This window comes from Phascolarctos cinereus, unplaced genomic scaffold, assembly GCF_003287225.1.
Source record: "Phascolarctos cinereus isolate Bilbo 61053 unplaced genomic scaffold, phaCin_HiC Scaffold_2;HRSCAF=192, whole genome shotgun sequence".
NCBI classification, from domain to species: Eukaryota; Metazoa; Chordata; class Mammalia; order Diprotodontia; family Phascolarctidae; genus Phascolarctos; species Phascolarctos cinereus.
This window is the reverse complement of record NW_027555625.1, coordinates 132,469,736-132,490,301: the sequence shown is the minus strand read 5'-3', so window position 1 is coordinate 132,490,301 and position 20,566 is coordinate 132,469,736. Positions and strand designations below refer to the sequence as shown.

At 37.8% G+C, this 20,566-nt stretch overlaps 1 protein-coding gene and 1 pseudogene across 1 annotated transcript in view; one reads left to right on the top strand and one right to left on the bottom strand.

Moving 5' to 3' along the window:
* IDO2 (indoleamine 2,3-dioxygenase 2) overlaps positions 1 to 20,566 on the bottom strand; it is a 91,675-nt gene that overhangs the window by 67,270 nt on the left and 3,839 nt on the right. The window lies entirely within an intron of this gene.
* On the top strand, positions 12,676 to 14,479 carry LOC110203210 (protein AATF pseudogene; annotated as a pseudogene).

The window sequence follows — 20,566 nt, the reverse complement described above, 5'->3', positions numbered from 1 at the left end:
TAAAAGGAAAACAATGTATTTACAGGATGAAATATACAACCAAATGACAATGGTTTTGGGATTTAAAAGTACTCTTCTTCAAGTAAATCTAAGTATAAGATAAAAAAGAAAGAAGTCATTCTATATAGAACTTTAGAAAGTTTAGATATAATAGATCTCTGGTAATTACTGAATTAGAACAGAAAAGAGTGTACATATTTCTCAACTCTATGTGGTACCTTTATGAAAATTGACTTCATAAACAAATGTGGAAATGCAGAAATATAATACACATACTTTATTAACCATAAGCAATAAAAATAATATTTAATAAAGGGCCTTTAAAAAAGGATTAAAATTAATTGGAGGCTAAATAACAATTTTAAAGAATTGGTGGATCAAAGAACAAATCACAGAAATGATAAAAAATTTCATAAATGAAATTACAACAATGAAACAATATACCAATGTACCAAGTTAGCTGGGATACAACCTAAGCAGTCTACAGGGGGTAGTTTATATCTCTTAATATTTTTTACCATCAACAACAAAAAAAGGGAAACATCAGATTAATGAACTATGCTTGTAACTAAAAAATGATACTAGCAAGCCAATAAATTTAAAAACATATACAATGTGGGGAAAGGAAATCCCAATAAATGAAGAAGTAAAGGAAATTATTTGAAACTATTTTACACAATTATATACCAATAAAATTTCCAATTTAATGAATTATGTGAACATCTACCAATTATAAAATAAATATTAACAAAAGAACAAAGAGATTAGATAGTCCAATTTTAGAAACAATAATTTGAATAAGCTATTAATGAATTTCTAAAGAAAATATCCAAGCCAATTGGATTTACAATTATATCATTCAAAGAGTAATTAATTACAACATTATGCAAACAGTTTGCAAAAATAAAAGAGATTCTACCATTTCTTTCTCTGATAAAAACATGCCCATGATACTTAAACCAGGGAGAAACAATTCAGAGAATGAAAATTCTAGATCATATTTCCTAATGAATATTTACATAAAAATTCATAAAATATTAGTCTAGATACTACAGCAGCACATTTAAAAGATTCTACATTATGATCAGAAAGGATTTATACTAATGGTTCAAAGGTGACTTTATATTAAGACAATTATAAAGTGATAGACTGTATTTAAGAAAAACAACCAAAATCGTGAGTCTATGTCAGTAGACACAAAAAAAGCTTTGGATAAAATGCAACCCTTTTTATTAAAAGTCCTAACAAGTATAGGGATATATTGACCTTTCCTTAATAAACTAAATAGTTTCTATCTTTAAAAGAGCCAATTACATATAATATACACAAACTAGTATCAAGCCTGATTTTTGATCTGTTCTTTATTTCTTTTGTTGAGGAAAATGTTTAGAGATGTAAATTTTCCCACAAGTATTGCTTAATTGCATCACAAAAGTTTTGATACATTGTCCCATTATTGGCCTTTCCAGTAAGATCAGAGGTAAGGCAAGGATGTCCGTTACTATATTTGTTACTTAACTTTGTGTTAAAAAGCTATTGCAATAAAACAATACAAAAATTGAAGAAATAAGTGGCAAATATCATCATTCTTAAGCACATGACATAATAGTTAATCTAGACAACCCTAGAATCAACTAAATTAATTTTAAAATTTAATAATTTCATCAGTAACAGGATATAAAATAAGCCCACACAAACTATGAGTCACTCAGAAGATTGAGGACAATAGGAAAGGCCAGGGTTACAAAAAGCAGAACACATTTGTTCCAAAAAGCTGTGTCCAGAATTTCTAACAGGGCTGGCTCTCTTGAGAAAATCCCACAGTGATCAGAAAGTCCCAAGATAAGGACCTTGAAGCCCCAGGGAATGGAGGCTGGCAGAGATCAGTACTGTACCACAGTGATCAAGATTGTAAAGCAAAGACCCAAGGGCTCTGGGACCTCTAACCTTCCATTTTGTGATACCAGAGAGGGCTCTGAAGAGCCAACACTCTGAAACTCCAAGATCCATGGGTGTCTAATCCAAGGAGGTCAAGGTCAGCACAAGAAACCAGGAGAACTAGGACAAGACCAAGCATGGCCAATCATCCCATCCAAAAATGCAGGGAGTAGAGGAGCTTATCTAGGCATAAATCCCAAGGGGAAAAAATTCCACTGAAGAAGAAAAATGGGATTTGTCAGGAGGTAGGGATTTGTCAGTATGTGTGTGTATATAAGTGTGTGTATGTGTGTGTACACTAACTTAGATTTTTTAAAGAAATGTAGAGAAGGTAGAAGAAAGGTCAGATAAAATGGCATGAATATAAGAAAATATAAGAAATATAAGAAAAAAGAATGGATAGACCTGCTCTTTTGTTCTTTGAAATATAATGTTCCAAGATCTATGGTCTGTTAAAGTAGAAGCTGCTAGGTCTTGTGACATCCTGATTGTATTCCTGCAGTATTTAAATTGATTTTTTTCTTGTTGCTTGCAATATTTTCTCTCTCTCTCTTTTTTTTTAATGAGAATAAATGCTCTGGAGGAAAGAATTAGAAAAAGAGTGACTTAAAAGAAAAAGTGGTAAAGCTTACCTTAAAAGCAAAATCCCTGACAACTAGAATAAATAAAACAGAAATCAATGATTCCATGAGAAAGTAGGAAATATTATAAGAAAATAAAATCACTAGAAAAAATAGAAGATAATGTATGATATTTGATATATAAAACAGCTGATATAAACAATAGTTCAGAGAGAGATAATTTAAGAATAATTGGACTCTGAATTTTTTTTAAACCTAAACACTATATTTCAAGAAATCATAATGAAAATTCCTCAGAACTATTAGCACTGGAGGCCGAGCCAAGATGGCAGAGTAAAAGCAGTGACTTGCTTGAGCTGTCCCCAAAATGCCTCCAAATACCTGTAAAAAATGGCTCTAAACAAATTCTAAAGCAGTAGAACCCACAATAAAAACAGAGTGAAACAAATTCCAGCCCAAGACAACCTGGATGGTTGATTGGAAAGGTATATTGCGCCAGGCTGGGAAAGGAACACAGTTCAGGGTGGGCACACAGGCCTCAGCAAACCTGGAGCAGGCCTCAGAAGACTGAATCACAGGCAGCTGTGGTCTTTTCCAGACCTCTCAACTCATGAACACCAAAGACAATTTACAAGGTCAGTAGGAAAAGTCTGTGTCTGTGGCTAGAGAGAAGAGCGGGTACTAGACCCAGTCCCCAAGCATGGCCTGGGGGTGGTGGCTGCTTCCTGAACTTCTGGTCTACAGACTGAGGGTGAACTGAGTGGCTGATCAGAGGGGGATTGCAGGGATCTTTTTGCTGGTGCTGAGACAGGATTCTCTTGCTTGCCTGTGCTTGGATCTGGGTCACAGTTCTGGGGGGTGGTCCTGGAGTGAAGAGGAGTGCTGGCTTGGTGGAGCTTGTATTGGCTGTGAAGAGAAAATCCTCCTCACAGTTCAAGGCAGAAAAGAGTGCTTGTGGTCGCTCATAGACCAGAGCACTGGCCAGGAAAGGAGTAAACATTTCGCCCTTGATCATAGCACGTTGGAAGAACTGAAAATTTACAGGTGCTTAGAAGTATCTCTGAAAACAGCTGCACAAAAACCCTGAAGCTTGGGATAGCACATTCTCCACACTGGAAGCAGACCCCTAACTTAGCAAACAGTTTATAAGTCAAGTAATTGGCTGGGATAATGAGCAAGCAGTGCAACAAGAGTCAGATCATAGAATCTTACTTTGGTGACAAAGAAGATCAAAACATACAACCAGAAGACAACAAAGTCAAAGCTCCTACGTTCAAAACCTCCAAGAAAAATATGAATTGGTCCCAGGCCATGGAAGAGCTCAAAAAGGATTTTGAGAAGCAAGTAAGAGAAGTAGAGGAAAAACTGAGAGTGAAGCAAGAAAATCATGAAAAACAAGTCAACAGCTTGCTAAATGAGACCCCCAAAAAAATACTGAACAAAATAACACCTTAAAAATAGTGTAGGGACAGCTAGGTGTCCAAGTGGATAGAACACTGGCCCTGAAGTCAGGAGGACCTGACTTCAAATCTGGCTTCAGACCAAACACTTGACACTTACTAGCTGTGTGACCCTGGGCAAGTTGCTTAACCCCAATTGCCTAACCAAAAAAATAAATGAATGAATAAATAAGTAAATAAATAAATAGCAAACAAACAAATAAGTAAGTACATAAATGAATAAATAAATAGATAAAAAGCCTAAACCAAAAGGCAAAAGAGGTCCAAAAAGCCAATGAAGAGAAGAATGCCTTAAAAAGCAAAATTGGCCGAATGGAAAAGGAAGTCCAAAAGCTTACTGAAGAAAATACTTCCTAAAAAATTAGAATGGAGCAGTTGGAAGCTAGTGACTTTATGAGAAATCAAGACACTGTAAAACAAATCCAAAAGAATGAAAACAATGTGAAATATCTCGTTGGAAAAAGCAACTGACCTGGAAAATAGGATAATCACTTCCATATGCTTTTGAGTTTAAAATTTTTCTCCCCTTTCCTCCCTACCACTCTCCCCAAGATGGCACACAATCTGATATAGGCTAAACATTTACATTCCTATTAAACATATTTTCACATTAGTGGTATTGTAAGTAAAAATTAAAACCAATAGGAGGAACCATCAGAAAGAAGAAACAAAACTCAACAGAAGAGAAAAAAAATAGCAATTCAACTTTCATAGTTCTTTCTTTGGAAAGAATTTTCCATCATGATGCCTCGGGAGATGTCTTAGATCCTTGTATTGCTGGGAAGGGTTAAGTTTATCAATATTAGTCATCGCACAACATGGCTGTTTTTGTGTACAACATTCTCTTGGTTCTGCTCACTTCACTCAGCATCAGACCATACAAGTCTTTCCAGGTTTATCTGAAGTTTGCCTGTTCATCATTTCTTACAGCTTAACAGTATTCCATTACATTCATATATCACATTCACAGTTATGATAACTATCTGTGTCTTTCTCTTCATCCTTTTTCCCTCCTGTTTATGCTTTTATTTCTCCTTTCTCCTTTTCCCTCCTCACTAATGTTTTACTTTTGACCACAACCTTCCTCAGTCCCACCTCTCTTCTATTAGCCCCCTCCCTTTTCTTTCCCCTTTTCCCTCCTATTGCCTATAGGGCAAGTTAGATTTCTATACCTAACTGTTTATGTTATTCCCTTCTTAAGCCAAATCTGATGAGAGTAAGGTTCAAACAATGCTCATCTCCCCCTTTCCCTCTGCTGGAATAGATTTCTGTGCCTTTTCCTGTGATGTAATTTACCCTTGTCTGACTCCTCCTTTCCTTTTCTCTCAGTACATTTTCTTAGTTAGATCAGATTAATTCACTTACTTGGATACATTTAACCTACTTGATTAGATTTTTTTCCTTATTACATCAAAGTCAATTTATACCCACCCCCTTTATGTATACCCCTTTTACATGGTATAATACAATGCAGTTCTCAAGAGTTACAAGTGTCATCTTCCCTTGTAGGGATGTAAACGGTTTGTTCTTATTAATAACATGTTGTTACTGTCTGTCCTGTTTACCTTTTTATGTCTCTCTCGAGTCTTGTATTTGAAGATTGAATTTTCAGTTGAGCTCTGGTCTTTTTAACAGGAAGGTATGAAAGTCCCCTATTTTGTTGAATATCCCTCTCGTCCCCTGAAAAATCATGCTCATTTTCGCTGGGTAGTTGATCCTTGGTTGTAATCCAAGCTCCTTTGCCTTACAGAATATCATATTCCACACCCTACAGTCTTTTAATGTAGAAGCTGCAAGGTCCTGTGTAATCCTGACTGTGGTTCCATGATATTTAAATTGTTTCTTTCTGGCTGCTTGCAGTATTTTCTCTTTGATCTGGTAATTTTGGAATTTGGCTACTATATTCCTTGTTTTCAGTTTGGGATCTCTTTCAGGAGGTGATCAGTGGATTCTTTCTATGGCTATTTCACCCTCTGATTCTAGGACCTATGGCAGTTTTCCTTTATGATTTCCTGAAAGATACTGTCCAGGCTCTTTTTGTCATCATGATTTTCAGGTAGACCAATAATTTTTAAATTGTCTCTCCTAGATCAATTTTCCAGGTCAGTTGTTTTACCAATGAGATATTTTACATTTTCATCTATTTTTTCATTCTTTTTGTTTTTGTTTGACTGATTCTTGCTCTCTCATAGAGTCATTAGTTTCCATTTGTCCAACTCTAATTTTTAATAAATTGTTTTCTTCTATTAGATTTTGTATCTCCTTCCCCATTTGGCCAATTGTATTTTTTAGGGACTTGTTTTCTTCAGTGTACTTTTTTTCCAGTTGGCCAATTGTATTTTTTAAGAACTTGTTTTCTACAATTAATTTTTGTCCTTCCTTTTCCAAGCCATTGACTCTCTCTTGAATACCTCTCATTTCTTTTCCCATTTTTTCTTCTACCTCTCTTATTTTACTTTTAAAATCCTTCTTCAGTTCTTCTAAGAAAGCTTTTTGAGCTTCAGACCAGTTCGTATTCCCTTTTGAGGTTGACAATGTTGTCCTCTTCAGAATTTCTACCTGTATCTTCACTCTTCTCATAATAAGAATCTATTGTACATTTCTTTTTGCTCATAGTGTTTGCTTATTTCCTGGCCTTTAAAGAGATTAGGCTCTCCTGCTGGGGAACAGAGGGCACTGACTCAAGCTTCTTGTGTTGAGAGCCTAGGGCCTGGTCGATGGCTTTGTGTGCTGGGGCCTCCAATGTTGGCAGTTGGGGGCTGTAGAATTCTGGCAGCTTATCTGGTGTTGGGCTAGAAACAACAATACTGGAACTCTAGGGGTAGGATTGGGCAGTGTGGCTCATGGAGATGTCCTGCTCACCCAGGCCTTTTCTTCCTTTTGCTTTCCTCAGCTCTTTTCAGATGGACGTTGTAGGGTGTTTATCTGCCTGAGGCCCCTTCAAGCACTGCTTCCCTTAGCTTTGCTGAGGCACTGGGAGAGCTGGTTTGGCATTCTATGGCTGGTTGCTATAGAATGCCAAGGCACCTGGTGGTTTTCTCAGCTGGTTTCCACCAGTTCTCCTGCCCTCAATGAGTCCAGGTGTTGGTGTTTGCCTGCTCTACCACCTGGGCTTCAGGATCTCCTCCTGGTATGCTGTGTTGGGGCTTTCCACTAGCTTGCTGGGATGCCTCCAGTTCTGTACTGCTCCCCTTTCCCCAGGGCAAGAGAAGCCTTTCCAGTTAATCCCTCAAGCTACCTGAGCTACTGGACTGCTGCATCCCATCCAGAAGCAAACACTTCTAAGGAGGGACAGGGTCAAAATAGAGAATAGAATAAATGGGGGGCAGGATAGGATGAAGGGAAATATACTTGATTTTTCACAATATGACTACTATGGAAGTATTTTGTATGACTACACATGCATAACCTGTATCAAATTGCTTGCCTTCTCAATGACAGTGGGTGTAAAAGGAGGAAGGGAGAAAATTTGGAACCCAAAATTTTAAAAACAAAAGTTAAAAAATATTGTTTTCACATGCAACTGGGAAATAAGATATACAGGAAATGGGGTATAGAAATCTATCCTACAGGAAAATAGAAGGGGAAGGGGATAAGAGAAGGGGGGGGAGAGATAGAAAGGAGGGCAGATTAGGAGAAAGGGTACTTAGAATGCATGCCATCTTAGGGTGAGGGAAGGGATGAGATGGGAGAAAATGTGGAACTGAAAATATTGTGGAAGTGAATGTTGAAAACTAAAAATAAATTAATTAATTTTTAAAAAGTAAAGCAGATAAAAGCACAGCATTTTCAAATTCCATGATACTAGGATGATTACCATAAGATAATCTCATTCATAAGGTGGCCTGGAATCCTTTGCCAACAGTCTTTTGGAAGAGACAAATGCCAGATTTCGTTTCATTTGAGGATCCCACAGCATGATAAAAAAAAAATTCCATAAATATTGTATTGGCTATTAAATTCATCCAAAATATAGGTTTTCAACTGAGTCTATTGTTTCATGTTCAAATCCAGATAGGAAGAGTCTAAGCTCACTTCCTGAAAAATGAGTTTATCATCATCCTATTGACCAAATCTGTAATATCAACCAAAACAGCCTTAACAAGTTCTATAGACGTACTATGTATTTAGTTTTGGCACAGACAGATTGAGTGCTAATTTCATATGCAATTATCAGCCCCTTCCTTCCCATTTTGGTAAATTAACATATGTAAAATATCTTGCAAATATGTTGCAGATGTCATTAATAAAACATGAAAGCAGAAAAAAAAAAAAGAGTAGCATTAGAGAGCAAAGTAAAGCTAGAGAGAATTCACTGGTCACCTCCTGAAAGAAAATCCAACAGATGAAAAGGCCCAGGAAAGTCAGAGCCAAAATCCAGAGCTCTCATGTCAAAGCAAAAATATTGTAAGCACCCAGAAGGAAGTAGTGCAAGTATCAAGGAACTCTATTCAGGATCACACAAGACCTGGCAGCTTCTACTTAGAAAGAGAGGAGAGTGTGAAATGATATATTTTTTAAAATAGTTTTGCAACCATAAATAACTTTTCTTACCAAATTTAGTATAATCTTATAGAAGGGAAATGGATATTTAATTGAATAGAAGACTTTCAAGCATTACTGATAGATCATAGCTGAGGAGAAATTTTGAAATATAAAAACAAGAGGCATAAACAACATAAAAAATAAATTTATTTGAGCAATTTGAAAGAGCTGTATAATGGTGTGGTGCTAGTATCCTAAAGAAGAGTCTCTTAATAACTTCAATGTCCTCAAAGATATTAAAATATAAGAAAAACAGAGGTCTTGGGTTGAATTTTTCTGTCTTTATGGCTTCAAGATGGGAAATAAAAAGGAAGAAAAAGGAGGAAGGAGGTTGGGGAACTTGCTGTTTCTCTGAAATGTGGTTTGTGAGGAAAAAATATGCAATGGTATATGAAGGGGTGGAGGGAGTGAATGACAAATGAACCTTACTCTTATGTAAAACCAGAAAAAAGATGAACTTCACTTTTATCTGAAACACACATACACAAACAGTCTGGTGTAGAAATACATGAAACTCAACAGGGGAACAAGAAGTATAGGGCAGGGGAGGGCAGCAGGGTATTGCAGCAGATAGATACAACTAGATACAAACAAAACAAATTCCCTGATTCTAAAAGGAGGCTTAAAAGGGAGAAGGAAAAGAATTAAAATCTAAGGGGAGGGTGTCTTTGATTGCCTCCTAGACAATTATGGAATGACTGAACAAGTAATAAAAATCTTACTGTGGTATAAGGAATGATAAAATAAATTATTTCAGAGAAATCTGAGTAGTATGAACTATCCAGTAAAGAGAACAGGACCATTTATATAAGAACAAGAGCACTATAGAGAAAAACAATTTTGAAAGACACGATTTTTGACCAAAGCAATGACCAACAGCATCTCTATACTGAAGCATATTATCTTTTTTCTGACAGAAGTGATAGACAATATCATTAACAAAATTAACAGGAATCATAAGATTATCTCAATGCAGAAAAAGTTTTTGACAAAATACAGCACCCATTCCTACTAAAAATACTAGAGAGCACAGGAATAAAAGGAGTTTTCCTTAAAATGATAAGTAGCATCTACCTAAAACCATTAGCAAGCATGGATGGGCCAGAAGCATTTCCAATAAGACCAAGGGTAAAACAAGGATCGTCACTGTTATTCAATATTTTAGTAGAAATGTTAGCTTTAGCAATAAGCAAATAAAAAGAAATTAAAGGAATTAGAATAGGGAATAAGGAAACAAAGTAATGACTCTTTGCAGATGATGTGATAGCATTCTTAGAGAATCCTAGAGAAGCAAGTAAAAAACAGCTTGAAGTGTGTGTATATGTGTGTGTATGTGTGTGTACACTAACTTAGATTTTTTAAAGAAATGTAGAGAAGGTAGAAGAAAGGTCAGATAAAATGGCATGAATATAAGAAAATATAAGAAATATAAGAAAAAAGAATGGATAGACCTGCTCTTTTGTTCTTTGAAATATAATGTTCCAAGATCTATGGTCTGTTAAAGTAGAAGCTGCTAGGTCTTGTGACATCCTGATTGTATTCCTGCAGTATTTAAATTGATTTTTTTTCTTGTTGCTTGCAATATTTTCTCTTCAACCTGGGAGTATTGAAACTTGGCTACGACAATCCTGTAAGTTTTCCTGTTTGGATCTCTTTCAGGTGGTGAATGGTAGATATTTTTTCTACTTCTGCTTTACCTTCTTGTTCTAGAACTTCAGGGCAATTTTCATTGATAATTCTTTGTAATGCTGTATCCGAATTCTTTTTTTGATCATAACTTTCAGGTAGCCCAATGATTCTTATATTATCTCTTTTTAATCTATTCTCCAGATCAGTTGCTTTTCTAATGAGATGTTTCAGATTCTCTTCTATTTTTTCTAGTTTTATTATTTCTTGGTGTCTTATAAACTCATTAGATTCCTCTTGCTCAATTCTAATTTTCAAGGAGTTATTTTCTTCCTTAAGAAAAATAACTTTTTAAACTTTTTTTCATAATTTTCTTAGATTTTTTTTTCTATTTTTTCCTCAATCTCTCTTATTTGATCTTTGAATTCATTTTTTTTTAAGTTCCTCCAATAACTCTTTTTGGGTTTGTGACCATTTGACATTACTCTTTGGGGTAGGAATGGCTTTTTTTTTTTACCTCACCATCTTCCTCTGAATATGAACCCAAGAATAATTTACCCAGCAAAGTTGAGTATAATCCTGAATGGAAAAACAAATGGACATTTGACAAACTGAAAAACTTTCAGATATTTGTAACAAAAAGACCAGAACTCAATGGAAAATTTGATATAAAAGATCCAAAAGAAATATAAGGAACGCATTAAAGACTAATTATAAGGCACTCACTAAGGTCAAACCGTTTACTTATTATATATGTAAATGTTATCAGTATTCTTAAATCTATCATCATTACTAAGGTAGTTTGAAAGAAAGATTGGGGCTGAGTTGTGTATGATGAAGTCATTGTGAAAAACAAAATTGGGAAGGAAAAGGAAAAAGGAGCAATTATCTCATAAAATGTGGCATGAAAGGAAGAACTAATACAAAGCAAGCAGATGGGGATGGAGGGCTGGTAATGTTGGAACCTTACTCTCATCTGGGTTGAAGAGGAAACAACATGTACATCTGGAGGGGTATAGAAGTCTTCTGAACTTGTAGAGAAGTGAGAAAACTGGGGAACAGGGTTGGGAAGGGACTTTGAAAAGGTTGTATAGATTAAGAATTAGGAGGGTGGGAGAAAAAGATAAGGGAGGGACTTTTGGAGGGGTATATAAATTTAAATAAGGAGAGTGGGGAGAAGATAAGGGAAGAACTCTTAGAGGTATGGGTAAAATAAAGAATAGGAGGGTAAAGGAGAAGAAAAGGCAACAGGGATAGGGTGAAAAAGAGAAACTGAGAAGAAAATAGTGAGTAAAAATAGGATAGAAGGAAATTCACAAAGAGTAATTATAACTTTGAATGTGAATGGGATGAATTCACTCACAAAACAGATATAGATAGCAGAATGGATTAAAAATCAAAATCTAGAAATACATTGTTTACAAGAAACACTTTTAAGAATGAGAGATACACGCAGAATTAAAACAGAGAGTTAGAGTAGAAGTTATTATGCCCCCATTTAAAATATACCCAGCTAACTTAAAAGATACCCCATTTAAAATAACTCTAGACAGTATAAAATACCTGAGAGTACACCAGCCAAAACAAACCCAGGAACAGTATAAACAAAATCATATAAATAATTTTTATACAAATAAAATCAGATGTAAATAACTGGAGAAATATTAATTGTTCATGGGTATGCAGGGCCAATAAAATAAAAATGACAATTTTACCTAAACTAATTTATACATTCAATGCCATCCCAATTGAATTACCAAAACATTATTTTATTAAATTAGAAAACATAATAACACAACTCACTTGGAAGAACAAAAAGTCAAGAATATCAAAGGAACAAAAAGTCAAAGAATATCAAACGAAAAAAATGTAAAGGAAAGAGGCTTAGCAGCACCCAATCTTAAACTATGTTTTAAAGCACTAATTATCAAAACTATCTGGTACTAGCTAGGGTAGCTCAATGGAACAGGTAGATTAATGGAACAGAGTAGAAATACAATTTACAGCAACAAAAAAATATCATAACCTTATATATGACAAGTGTAAACACTTAAAAGTTTGGGATAAGAATTCATTGTTTGGTAAAAAAAAATAGGAAAACTGGAAAACAGTATGGCAGAAACTGGGCATAGACCTATATCTTACATCATTTACCAAGAGAAGCTCAAAATGCACATATGACCCAGATATAAAGAGATAGATTACAATAAAATTAGAAGAACATGGAACAAATTACTTATCAGACGGATAGAAAAACAATTTATGAATAAACAAGAGATACAGAGCAAAGTTAGGTGTAGATGGATGGTTTTGATTACATTAAATTTAAAAAATTTTGTATAAATAAAACAAATTTAGCCAAGATCAGAAGGAAAGCAGAAAATTGGGTGGGGTGGGGGGAGAGACTTTGTAGACAGTTTCATAGATAAAGGTTGCCCATCTCAAATATATAAAGAACTTTGAGAGTGTGGAGTCAGGGTGGCAGCAGAACTAATGAGGACCAGGCAGGCTTGGAGCCCAAGATCATGGCAGCCTCTCGGACCCTGTCATGGCAGCTAGAGTAGCTGTTGGAACCACAGCGAGCAAGGCGGACCCCCAGGTGGATTCTGAGGAGGCTACTGCTGCCTGAGTTATTGACAGATTTGATGAAGGTGAAGATGAAGACAGTGACCTCGAAGCATTAGAAAAAGGGCCTTTGCCTCTCTCTTAGATAGGGAAAAATGATATTCAGGCAAGACTACTCCTCAAAAGGCTTTGAAAGAAAACCTGTGGGCACAACCTCTATCAGAAGCATCTGACAGAGAAGCATCTGATGAAGAGTTGGAGAACACAAGGAGTTCTGCTGAAGAGCTGCAATCCAGTGATGATGGGAGAAGTGGTTTGGAAGACAAAGGCCAGGGAGAAAAGAGGGACACTCATTCTTCAGGCTTTGGTTTCCAGAGCATCAGTGACTGAAAAATTCACTGAGGGAATGAATTATGTTGGCAGCCATGAGGAAGAGGAGGAAGATGAAGAAAACAGCATGGAAGAGGAAGCTGATGAGGAAGGAGACAGAGAGGAAATTGAGGAGGCTGTGCCTGAAGACAAAAATGAGGATGAGACAGGGAGGACCTTCTCAGGAGGCAAAGTGTCAGAGGAAGTGGAGAAAGGGAGAGCCGTGAAGAACCAAATAGCACAGTGGGACCAACTCTTGGAAAGCAGGATCAAGCTGCAGAAAGCTCTGCTGACAACTAAGCAGCTTCTCCAATCAGATGTTTTTCCTATTTTTAAGGACAAGGGCAGCTCAGAGTTTGCCAGTGCCTTGAAAAACAGCCACAAGGCACTTAAAGCATTGCTTAGGTCTTTGGTGGATCTTCAGGAGGAACTGCTTTACCAGTATCCAGACACAAGAGACCTCTTAGATGGAACAAAACCTAAAGAAGAAAGTGAGGAAGAGATCCCTAGTGAGGAGGAAGAGGCCATGGTGGGGGAGTGTCAGCAGAGGAGAGGCCCTCCCAAGAGAAAGCTGGGGATGGATGACTATCCCTGCTTTGTGCCAAAGCCCTTTGCCGATTTCACAGCCTACAGGAACCCTGCTTCAAAAATGGCATTACAAAACCAGATTGGCTTCTGGCAAGCTGGGGAAGGGTTTTGGTGCCTTTGAGTGCTCAGTCTTGACTCAGATTGACCACATTCTGATGGACAAAGAGAGGTTGCTCTGAAGGACACAGAGGAAGCACTCTGAGTACCATGTACTTGGCAGAGCTGAGTCAGCAGCTGAGCCCGTTTCCTAGAGTTTGCCAGGGCAGCAGGAAATATTGCCTGAAATTTCACCCAATGCTCACCTGAAAGACTTGGGTGAAGATATCTTTGATGATGATGATTTTTTATCACCAGCTCCTCTGAGACCTCATAGAACGGAAGACCAGTTCCTTGGATCCTAATGATTAGGTGGCTATGGGCAGGCAGTGGTTGGCCATCCAGAAGTTACAAAGTAAAATTCACAAGAAAGTTGATAGAAAAGCCAGCAAAGGAAGGAAGCTACAGTATCATGTCCTCAGCAAGCTGCTGAGCTTTATGGCACCTATTAACCACATTACAACGAATGATGATGCCAGGACAGAGCTTTATTGATAACTCTTTGGCAAAGTCAGCACACCTGCAGAAGGCCCTCAGAATTAGGGTTACCCACCCCACTCAAGGTGGGTGTATCTTTTCTACTGGAATTGAAGAGACAGCCCTAGAACAAGAAGCTATCTCCTTATGCCAGTGTTGGCTGCTCATCTATGCAAACAGTTGACACCTCTTGGACACCTGAGGCTGAATTTAGTGGGGGAGCTAGAGCAGTCCCTCAGGAACAAGCATCTCTACTGTGTACGACTCATAATACCTGTTTGATGCCTCCGGGACGTTAAGAATCCTCACTCTCTTCCTTTTTAAAAGTTTCTTCAGGGCTTTGTGTGGCAAAGAGAGCCATCCCTCATGTCTTCAATGATCACAGAGAAGTGCTATTTGTTTTGCTGCTTGTAAATATTTCAAAAGCATCAGCAGTTAGAGGACCCTGTATTCTACTGGAATGTTCAGTAATTGGTTGGGAATTATTCTTTCAAGCAAGAAGCTATTTCAATAGACATTGGGACTGCATTCCATAAGACGGCACTGAGAAGAAGCCTGAGCAAAATGTTACTTGTCCTGATCAGAAATTTTTCATGACTCTGAGCCACAAGGAGCTCCAGAAAATCCTGATGTCACACCCACCTTTTTTTTGGAGCTCAGAAATATTTGTGGATTTTCAGCTAAATATTGATCTCTTGACTTTCTTTTTTTTTGTTTTCCTCTAGCTGATGAGGATTCTTTCAGAATCCTGTTCCTTTCTCACCACTCATGACACACTTTATTTTTTTTAAGGCAATTGGGGTTAAGTGACTTGCCCAGGGTCACACAGCTAATAAGTGTTAAGTGTTTGGTCTGAGGCCGGATTTGAACTCAGGTCTTCCTGACTTCAGGGCCAGTGCTGTATCCATTATGCCACCTACCTGCCCCAATGACACACTTTATTTAGGAGATGGTCTGAACTGAGCTCCCACCTTAAATGGAATTTGGGAGGTCTTGATTCCACACACCAATTGGACAGAGAGTAGTTGAAAAGGTGGAATCCTAAGGCTAATGGAATCTTTCAGGATGATGAGGTTTTCCCCATAATGAGCTTTTGGAAAATGAAGAGAAGTCAGAAAGGTCTCAAGATAGTGCAGTCACTGAGAAATGGCAATGCCAGAGGAGAGGAGGCCATATTAAAGAGATGTTATGAAGATAGAATTGACAGGCCTTTGCAACAGATTGGATAGGGGATATAAGGGAAAATAAGGAGTTGAAGATGACACTTAAATTGCTAATCTGAGTGACTGGGAAGATGGTGGTAGCTTTTATAGTAATTAGGAAAGTAAAGAAGTGAGGAAGACTTAGAAGGGGGATAATGAGTTCCATTTTGGACATGTTGAATTTAAGATATCTTGAGGACAACCAATTTGAGATATCCAATAGGCAGTTAGAGATGTGAATCTGGAGGTTAAGAGAGAAATTAGGGCTGGATAACTAAACATAATTCAACCCATAGCAGCTGATGACATTACCAAGCAAAATATATCAAGGAAGAAGAGGAGGCTTTAGGACAGGGGTGGGGAACCCAAGATCTTAAGGCCACATGTGGCCTTCTAAATCCTTAAGTGTGGCCTTTTGACCAATTCCAAATTTTACAGAACAAATGATTTGTTTGGATTCAGTCAAAAGGCTACACTTAAGGATTTAGGCCTGCAGGTTCCCCACCTCTACTCTAGGACAAAGCCTTGGGAGCACTGATGTGGATAAAAACCAAGCAAAGTGATTAAGAAGGAGTTTGACAGGTAGGAGGAGAACCAGGAGAGAGTGGTGTCACAAAAATCTAGAGAGGGGGCAGCTAGGTGGTTCAGTAGATAGAGCACAGGCCCTGGATCAGGAGGACCTGAGTTCAAATCCAGCCTCAGACACTTGACACTAGTTGTGTGACCCTGGACAAGTCACTTAACCCTGTAGCCTAGAGAAAAAACAAAAACAAAACAAAACTAAAATCTAGAGAGAAGACAGTATCAAAGAGAAGAGGGTAATTAACAATGTCAAAGGCTGCTAAGAGGTCAAGAAGAGAAAAGGCCACTGGATTTGGCAATTAAGAGATTATTAGTAACTTTGGAGACAGTAGTTTCAGTTGACTGATGAGGTCAAAAGCTATATGTTAAAGAGAAAATGAGAGAAGAGGACGTAAACATAACCAAAATGTATGACCACAAAAGGCGAAAGAGATATAGTCCTATGGGACTATAGTGAGAGGAGATGGAAAGATGAAGTGAAGGTTTTTTTGAGGATGAAGGAGACACATGTGTGTTTATAGGCAATAGGGAAGCAGCCAGTAGACAGAAAGAGACTGAAAATAAGTGAGTGAGTGGAGATAAAAGAGGAGGCAATGTGCTGAAGAAGACGGAATGGAATGGGATTACTTGTGCATATGGAGAGGTTTGCCTTGACATGGAGAAGAGCCACCTTTTCATGTAAGGAGACTTCTTCATGTGAAAGGTATCTAAATGATGAGAGATGAGGAGGAAGGAATAATAAGGAATTCTCAGGGAATGGCCTCAATTTCTTCAGTGAAATACAAGGCAAGACTCTTGGTTGAAAGAGAGTTGTGTGTGTGTGTGTGTGTGTGTGTGCGCGCGCGCGCATGAACACACATACAGGAAACCACAGGAAGTTTTGTGAGGGATGAAAAGATTTGGAAAATCTGAGGGGATGACTAGTGGGATAATGAGTTAATGGGGGACATATAAAAGAATTACCTTTCCAATTGGTCACCAAAAAAATAAGTAAATAATTTCCTTGCTGCATTTAAGATCTAGTTAGGATTGTGTTGGTGCACTCCACAGTAATAGAAAAGTTAGGAAGAGGAGAGAGCTTAGGGGGAAAGACAATGAGTTCTATTTTGGACGTGTTGAATATAAGATGTTCCACAGACCATTAATTGGATATGTGAGTCTAGAAGTTAGAAGAAAGGATAGGGCTGGATAAGTAGAACTTAATCAGGAGAGGAGGGGAGGGAAGAGGAAGAAACCTAGGTCTGATTACCAAGCATGACCTGCATGAAGATCCAGCAAAGGAGACAGGAAGGGTTTGACAGGTAGGGGGAGATCCAGGAGAGAATAGTTTCATAAGAACCTAGAGAGAACTAAGTAACAGTGAGAAGAAGATGACCGACAGGGTCAAAGGTACATAGACTTTAAGAAAGGTGAGGACTTAGAATATGCCACTAGACTTGGTGATCATCTGGACCTTTAGGTAAAACAGTTTCAGTTGAATGATGAGCTAGCTCAGAAGTCTGACTGTAGAGAGTAAGTATATACAGACAGCCTTATCAAGGAGTTTAGCTGCAAAAGGGATGAGAGATATGGCACAATAACTATGAGGAAGTGTAGCTAGCATTTAGATAGAAAGCTCTTTAAGGTGTTACACACACACATATATATATCTATATATCTATATATACACACACACACATATACACACATACATTTAATCCCATTTGATAATTATAACAATCCTGTTTTTGCTGTCGTTCAATCATTTCAGTCATGTCAGACTCTTCATGACCCCATCTGGGGTTTTCTTGGCAAAGGTCTTGGAGTGGTTTGCCATTTACTTCTCCAAACAATGTTGTTAGGTAGGTACTACTATTAGCATTATGACCATCTTACAGATGAAGAAACTGAGGCTAAAGGACTTGCCCAGAGTCAATATCTAAGTATCTAAGGCAAGATTTGAGCTCAGGTCTTCCTGCCTCCAAATCTAGTGTTCTTATTCACTTCACCACCTAGCTGTAAATAGAGTTTTTATAGCTTTTAGACTGCCTTCTAAAAGATGAAATCGTCATTAAGCTCAGTGAAGAAATTATTTCCTACTCTACCTTGGGCAGAGGAAAGAGAGAGAGAGCTCTACCACTCATTGATGTCACAGTGCTCCTTGGCTTCCCAGAAACCCCAAATTTTATCTCCTTTCTCCATACTGAAGTAACCCAGCCTCTACTCTCCAAAAAGAAAAAAAAAATCAAAGGTCAATGTCAGGGACAGGGCCTCATTCTTTTGGAACTCTACCAGGGAAGCTGATCTACTAATTTGTCCTGAATTGTTTCTGATGGCTATTGGATTAAAGTGCTATTTATTTGTGCAAGTTATTTGGAACATTTTAATAGGCAATGAGATGTGATGAAAAGAATACTGTTCTTGTGGAAGATCTAGGTTTGAGTCTGTGTTTCTACACTTTCTAGTAGGTGAGTCACTTCTCTGCTGAGTCTGTTTCCTCATCTGTAAAACTGGCAGTTATAATGCCTTCCCTCTCTACCTCACAGGGCAATCATGACGAAATTGGCTTATAAACCTTTACATGTAAGAAAAATAGGAATTAGGATTGTTATTGTTGCTTTCACTGTGGCTACCAAAGATTCGGTGCCTAAAAATAGGGGCAATTCTACAAAGGTAAAATTTCATGTACAATAACAGGCTAATGCAGGGGACATTTTAAGAGTCGTTACAAAATTTTAAGTAGAATGTTCCAAGTCAGAAAGGGCCGTAGGGATCATCTAATAATTCAGCTCTCTCATTGCACAGGTCTATACAACTCAAGTGATTTGTTTGAGGCCTCACAGTTGGTAAATGGCAGATCTATGATCTTCCACAAGTGTCCCAGAAACCACACCATGTAGGCAATTAATTTATCAACTCCTCTGTCAACAAACATTTTCAAGCACAGATCATCATTTATTAGGCCAAGGAACAAGTGCGTATCAAATCAATAATATTTCCTCCACTGAGTCTTTTGAAAAAACATGGTGTAAAGGCTAGTACCTTTTTGAAAGAATTTCTTGCTGCCCACAGAGCCCAAGGAAAATTCCAATCTCCTACTCCTCCCTTTAAAGCAAACAAATGCTTGGCAGAGCATCCCTGGACATTGGCCAATAGACTTAAGTTTCTTTTCTCCACTTTTTGATTATTCTGAGAAGAGGAGGTAATTTAAGTAAACTGAGGAAATAGACAGTCATAAAGAGCAGAATGGTCAGACAAAAATACCCAGATCATCTAGATAAAGATTAATTCCGATTGTTCTAGCTGACTGAGGCGAAGAAGAGCAGTGAAACAAGACTTTATTCCCCAAGTGGTCTGTTTATCTGATTTTTATCTGCTGAGATTAGAATCATTTCTATATGTGAGGCATCTCACATGTTTTAAGCTTTAAACTAGACTAAGATTTTGAGATATACTGTACATTTTTTAAGTAAATAATTTTTTTAAAAAACAGTTTCTAAGGAAGTGGTGTCCAAAACCACAAGAAGACAGTACAAATCTGTGGTCTGGTTGGTTAAGCAAGGTCATAAGCAAGTGAAATAACTATGACCACTCCCTCAATTTTGTTCCCTTATTCAGAAAGAAAAAGAGAAATTAAATTCTATAACTGCCACTCTTTAAATTGCCAGAAAATTGTATCAAGGACCCCTTGAGACTGATTCCATCTTGTTCTCTCTGAAATCTCCCCTGGGGTTGTTCTTTCTCATCTTGGCTTGGACTTCCCCTGTGTCTTGGATCACAGATTCCACTTCCCATTCCTGTAATGGACTCCCCCTTCCCAGAGTTATCCAATCCAAGAAGCATTTATTAAGCATGTACAATATACCAGGCATTGTGCTGGGCACTGGGGATTTTGTTTTCCAGTCACCTGACACTTTGGGAATTCATTTGGGGTTTTCTTGGCAAGGATTCTGGAGTGGCTTGCCATTTCCTTTTCCAGATCATTTTACAGATGACAAACTAAGGCAAGCAGGGTTAAGTGACTTGCCCAGGGTCACACAGCTAGTGATTGTCTGAAGCCAGATCTGGACTCCAGGCCCTACATTCTATCTACCATGCCACCTAGCTGCCCCAGGCACTGAGGATACAAGGAAGAAAAATAAAAGGTCATTTCCCTCAAGGAATTTACGTTCTGTTGGTAGGGTAATCAACCTGTTGACATTTCTTCCTTTGTTCAACAAGGACCAACTTAGATGTCACCTCCATGAAATCAGTTCTGTCTTCTTCCTCCCCCCTCATTCCCTCAAATGAAAATGGCCCCCCTATGGTTTATAGCCTAGATCTCTCCTTTGCTCTTGTCCCCTTCACTCTTTTTTCAAAATTATTAGTGTAATTCTCTCCCCACTTTATCCCTCCTCCACCTCCCACCAACATTAGATTGTCCATAGAGCAAAGTCTGTGTTGTGTTTATGTGCCTTGCACGTAGTGATGGCCAGCTTTCATACAATGCCTTAGGTTTTGCCAAACATGTTATTTCACATTATCCTCATAACACCCCTATGAGGGAGGTGCTATTATT